At 40.1% G+C, this 6,170-nt stretch overlaps 1 pseudogene; it reads right to left on the reverse strand.

Moving 5' to 3' along the window:
- Window positions 1-2,292: 2,292 nt before the first annotated feature.
- Window positions 2,293-2,392, reverse strand: LOC127133978 (uncharacterized; annotated as a pseudogene).
- Window positions 2,393-6,170: the final 3,778 nt, after the last annotated feature.

Below are 6,170 nucleotides of genomic sequence, written 5' to 3' on the forward strand. Positions count from 1 at the left end.
CGGTATTTTCTTCCTATTTGTCTCAGGTGGTTTATTTGAAGCACAAGTAAAAATGGAAGAAAAGGAGGTGCAAAAAGGAGAGAAAATGAACCAAATATCAAAGCCCAGCCCAAAGCACAAAACACAGGTGTTGTGCCTGTGACGGACGTCACAGAGGCCGTGACGAGCGTCACGCCTTGCACACTCCTGTGACGGACGTCACACATGGTGTGACGAACGTCACACCATTCCCCTACATTTTTGGCGCAAGGAACGCTTCAGAGACGTTGAGGGAGAGTTGAGCCCTATATCCACGCCCAACTTTTATGCACGTTGAAGACCTTTGAAGCGGAGGCAGTTACTCAAGACACCAATATAAATAGCCACTTTCCAAACCTAAAAGGGTTCCACGCTTTTCCACATTTTTCTTTGCCGTTTTCGCTTTTGCATATTTTCTTTTCCAGCAGCTTAGGCATTGTTTCTTTATTATTTTTACGAGTTCTACACTATTTCCCTTGCAATTTCTATTTTCCTTTTTAGCATTTAGTTAATTCTTTTCGCACAATAGTTTCTACACCGGAAACTATTGTGTACCTTTTTACCGGATCTAACCGTACGTTAGAATCTAGTTTTTATTTCCTTCGTTTTAATTTGTTGTTTAATTGAAGAATCCAAGAACAAATCCTACCGGCTTGTGGTGGAGTGTTCAAGACTATTGTTTAACTCATTTAGGTTCTTTAATTATTATTTAATGCTTTGTTTTATTATTTATTTATATTATTTTCCTGGGATGAGTCTGTTTATGCATGATAAGTATTTAAGTTTGTTTAGCATGTCTGGCTAATTCGCTTAGATATCGGTATGTAAAGTAAGCGGAATAAGGAATCAAAACTAAGTCGGTTTAATTAAATTTAAAATTAAAATCACTCTTTTTACGGTCTCAATTTACAGGGTTAATAACAAAGGTTTTTACGAAAGTAAAAGACATAAAGAAGTTAAAATCAATAGAGCGAGAGTTTGAGGTTTTAACTGGACAGTGTAAATTAGACATTAATTCTAGATCAGGGCGAGAGCAAGTTTTAGAGTTAATTAAATTCTGATCTTTTCCAAAAAGTATTTTTAAAGATTGAATGTGAGGACGAGAGTTAAGCATTCGAATTTAATTATATAACCTAAGTCAACAGAGCGAGAGTTTGAGATAAGGGTGTTTAAACGGTCAGTGTTTTCTTAAAAAGAGTTTCTACGGATTCTATTGTTTTCAAAAAATGGTTTTTGACTTAATTATAAGTGACAGCTACATTAACATAAAATCATGGTTTATTCAACAGAGCGAGAGTTTGAGATAAAACTTTTAATCAATAAAGTCAACTGAAAAGATTTATTTTAAAACCAGGAAACCGACAAAGAATTGATTCCCTAATTACGACGAACTACATACCGATATCCGCTTTATTAATATTTAATCTAGATCTTAGTTTAGTTTTTTAGCTTTTCCCCCAAACAATCAAACATTATCCACCTTAGCTTTACGAAGTAACCTTAGATAACGGTATATCGATTCATAAGTCCCTGTGGGATCGATATCTTTTAAAACTACGCGATAGAACTGTGCACTTGGAGTTTGTACCCCAAATTCGACTCACGAAGTCGAGCGATCAAGTTTTTGGCGCCGTTGCCGGGGACTTTTATTTAATCGATATCGTAACTCTTCTGTTACGCTGTAGAGACTAAGGTTTCTTTTTCTTTTCTTTCTATCGTCGATTTGTATGCCACACACTCGTTCACAAGGCGAGCCACTCTATTTACGAATCAACGATATCGAATTATATCTCCGAGTCTTACGACGAATTCGGGAATATCGTGCTGCAAACAATCTCCCTCCTGTAGAACTTCCTGATTTCAAAAACATTTTCCCTTCGATACCCGATATGGCAGAACCAGCTCGTGCTCTTAGAGATTACGCCGCTCCATCACAAGATGAGCCGCATTCAAGTATTGCTCCACCCGCAATTGAAGCAAACAATTTCGAACTTAAACCTTCGTTGTTGCAGGCAGTGCAACAGAACCAATTCTCTGGAAATCCTACCGAGGATCCAAACCTTCATTTATCCGTATTTGTCCAATACGCTGATACTGTTAAAGCTAATGGTGTCACTTCAGAGGCAATTCGACTTCGTCTTTTTCCTTTCTCGTTAAGAGATAGCGCTAGAAGATGGCTTCAATCTCTTCCTTCCAACTCTGTCACCACATGGAACGAGTTGAAGAAAGTTTTTCTTGCCCGATACTTTCCGCCAAGCAAAACAGCTATGTTAAGAGCCCAGATAAACGGATTTAAACAGAAAGACAACGAGTCTCTTTTCGAAGCATGGGAAAGATACAAAGACATGATGAGACTTTGTCCACACCATGGTTTGGAAGACTGGTTAGTAATTCACACATTTTATAATGGTCTCTTGTACAACACAAGGTTAACAATAGACGCCGCTGCAGGTGGTGCACTAATGAACAAACCTTATGCTGATGCTTACCAGCTTATCGAGAGCATGGCCCAAAACCACTATCAGTGGGGAACCGAACGAACAATGGTGGAAAAACCTCAAACGAAAATTGGCATGTACGAGATAAGTAACCTTGATCATGTTAATGCAAAAGTGGATGCTCTGGTCCAGAAAATTGAAAGGTTAAATGTATCACCTCCAACCGCCGTGGTTGCTATAACTCAGAATTGCGAGGTCTGTGGAATCCAAGGTCACACTCCTACGGATTGTCAACTCTTAACAGGAATCCAAGCAGAGCAAGTAAACTACGCTCAAGGAAGCCCCTACTCGAATACCTATAACTCAAATTGGAAGAACCATCCAAACTTTTCATATAAGAAGTTTTCAAATCAAAATTAATAAAATGCCAGAGATTACAGGTAAGGGGGTTGGTTACACAGAGGGAAGGTGTTAGCACCCAAAGTGTCGTAGGTACTCCTAGGGAGCCATTTCTTGTGTGCATATGTGTTTTGGTATAAAATGATGTTTGCAATAAATAGAGCGGAGGGATAAGGAAAGAATTCATTAATTATATTTTTGTGTTTGACAAGACCTTCGTGAAGGTTGAGAAAAACAAGAAAGGGGGTTGAATTGTTTTGGAAATAAAAAAAACTTCTTTTGAAATAAAAAACACACAGAATTTTATACTGGTTCGCTTGAAATTCAAAGCTACTCCAGTCCACCCGGCCAAGGTGATTTCTCCTTCAAAAAGGACTTAATCCACTAATCTTGAAAGATTACACAACCAAACGTCTAAGAGAATAATCTCTTAACCCTCTCAAGTATTCAGACTGCGCAGAGTCACTTGAGGAAGTAGTTTAAGCAAGAGTAAATTGTAATGTAAAGTGCTTCTAACAAAAAGCAAATATTACAGAAATATAAGAACAAAAGATTTTCACGTAAGAGCAGCAGCTCGTGAAAATGAGAGAGGATGAATGAGATTTCTGTGTGTCTCAGGTGTATTCTGTTGTGAAGTATTCCGTTCTTTATATAGTCGTTGTGAAGGACCGTTGGAGTGAAGACAGAATCTTGGTCATTGAAGAATGATTAATGTCATTACTCTCTTTGGTTCTTTCTAAAACCGTTTTGTCCGCCTCATTATTCCATTCTTTAAATACTTTCTTTCCATATTAAGATTCTTTCCGGTTACGCGTTCTGGACTGGAGAGTCTACGTCAGAGTCTTGATATGTCAGAGTTTGTCTTCAGAGGATGATTATGTATGACTTCATCAGAGCTTCTCAGTGCTCTAGACTTCTTAAGTATCAGAGTCTGGATTCAGTAGTCTTTTAACAGAGCTTTTGACTTCGAAATGTTACGCTGGTATCTGCGTTGGTCAGAGTCAGAACCTTCTGGACGTATCCTTTCTAAGTGGCATCTGATCATCGAATATCTGACATAATTTTATATCTGATGTATTGTCAAAATCCTGTGAAGTGTTCAGAATCCTGCACACTAAGAAAAAATCACGTTAGAGTACCATTTTTGTTTCATCCTTTCTTATCATCAAAATCTTAGAGATATATTGTAGAACCAACTTTGTTCTCACAATCTCCCCCTTTTTGATGATGACAAAACAATTTAGATTAAAGATGAAACATTTAAAGAAACTCTTAGATCATATATTACAGTGGGCTCCCCCTGAGTTAGATCTTTGGATAGCTCAGAAGTTCTTACCGAACCTTCCATGGTTTGGTGCTTTTAGCTACTTTCCTGCATATCTTAAGTCATTGATATTGTAATAGTTTATTGAACATGTTTGCAGTGCTTGAGAGGAATTAGTTATGTTTTCATCAAAGCTGTTTTAGTTCTCCCCCTTTTTGTTAGAATCAAAAATACATAGCAGCAAAAAAATGATAGTGATATAGAAGCATTTACAGATATGCACATATGTCAGAAAGCAGAAAGCAAGAAACAGACATCAAAACATAGAAAGGAACAAGCAAAATAGCCTAGGTGCCTAAGGGTTTTGAGGCGGAGGCATCCTCTGGAGCAGCTGGGACAACATGTTCTGAATGTTAACGTTGACAGAGTCCTGTTGATCTAGTTTGGCAAGAACTATCTGTTGTTCTTTCGGCAGTTCTTTGAGAGTCTTCAGGACCAGAGGGACGAACCCAGAGTTGGAGTGCTCCCCCTGAGTCAGTTCATCATATTTGGATTTTGCAACAGCTTCTTCAGCAATGCTAGCTGCTTCTTCAGCGTCGGCTTTAGCTTTTTCCTCAGCCTCAACAGCAGCATCAACAATAGCCTTTGCTTCAGCTTCTCTGATTCTCTGAAGTTCTTCTAGACACGCTTTCTCTTCAGTTTCCTTCCGTGCCCATTCCTCAGCTTCTCTGGCTAGGCGCTCTTGGAGTCTGATCTCAGCGTCTCTAATGAAGTCGTTGCAGACTTGTTCAAAGAGGCCTTTCAGCTTGAAGGCTTCAGAGGTCATCCAACTTATCACTCTGTTCCAGTGAATCCTTACAGTAGAGGGATCATCACTGATACCAGAGTTGATGGTCAGAGACTTGACCTTTTCAACTGAAGACTCTGCAAAAACCTTGATTGCTTCTTCAAGGGTAGGAAGGGTAGTTTCTGGTTCATTAGAAGAGGCTTGGGAAGGTGAGGAGAGTGAGATGGGGGCACTTAGATTAAGTGTGGGAGTTGTTGGGTCAGCGGAAGTGATAGGTGGTGGTATGTCAAAGTGGGTTGGTTCATATGGTTGTGGTTCAAAGTGGGTTGGTTCTGATGGTTGTGGTTCAGAGTGGGTTGGTTCAGATGGTTGTGGTTCAAATGTGGTTGGATTCGTATGTTCCGGAGGTAGGGAAGTGACTTCAGGTTCAGGGTCAAGGTGTGATGGCTTTTGAGAGGCCAGAGCACGGGCTTGGAGTTGAGCCAGAGTGGGGGATTGAGGGTCAAATGGTTCAGTATCAGATGAGAGTTCGTAGTAAGGTGGGGATTAAGGAGATGGTGATGATGATGGTGAGGTGGTTTCATTCAGCATTTCTGCTTCTAAAACAGGTAAAGTTATGGTGGTGAGGTTGAATTCAGAGATGGTGGGTTAGAAGATTTGGTGGTTGAGGGAGGAGTTTCAACAGAGGTGTATATGGGTGTTGTTTGGGGAAGAGAAGAAGCAATATGTTTAATTTTGACAGAGGGAGGGAGAGATACAGACTTACCTGGAGAGCCAACCAGAGGAACTGGGGGTCTTGATCCAGATGATTCTCCCAGCTTAGCTTACTTCACCTTCCTGGACTTCTCAGAGGGCTCTCGCATCCTCTTCATGAAGTTTGGTGGATGCTCAGGTAGCTAATCCACTGAGAATTCAGTGATATCCACCCCTTGCTTGTACATATCCTCTAGATAATAGGCTATTACCTCTGGAGGGTCGATCTTGGAGAACAAGTAGAGTCCGTTGGGAATCTCCCTCTCATCTTTGAGTGCTTCCCAGGAGGTATCAAGTGTTGGTTTGGCTCTGACTTGATCAATGATTCCCATGCTCTTCAGATTCCGAGCATTCATAGGTCTTCCAGTGTCAATCATGACATCTTCCATGAGTCTGAGCTGGATCAGATGGTCCGCGAGGCCACTCTCGATCAATACATCAGATATCAGTCTCCCTAGAGGGATGTAGTTCCTTGTCTTCATGTTGTTTCTGGTGTCTTTAACTGAATCTC

The sequence above is a fragment of the Lathyrus oleraceus genome, chromosome 3 (assembly GCF_024323335.1).
Source record: "Lathyrus oleraceus cultivar Zhongwan6 chromosome 3, CAAS_Psat_ZW6_1.0, whole genome shotgun sequence".
NCBI lineage: Eukaryota > Viridiplantae > Streptophyta > Magnoliopsida > Fabales > Fabaceae > Lathyrus > Lathyrus oleraceus.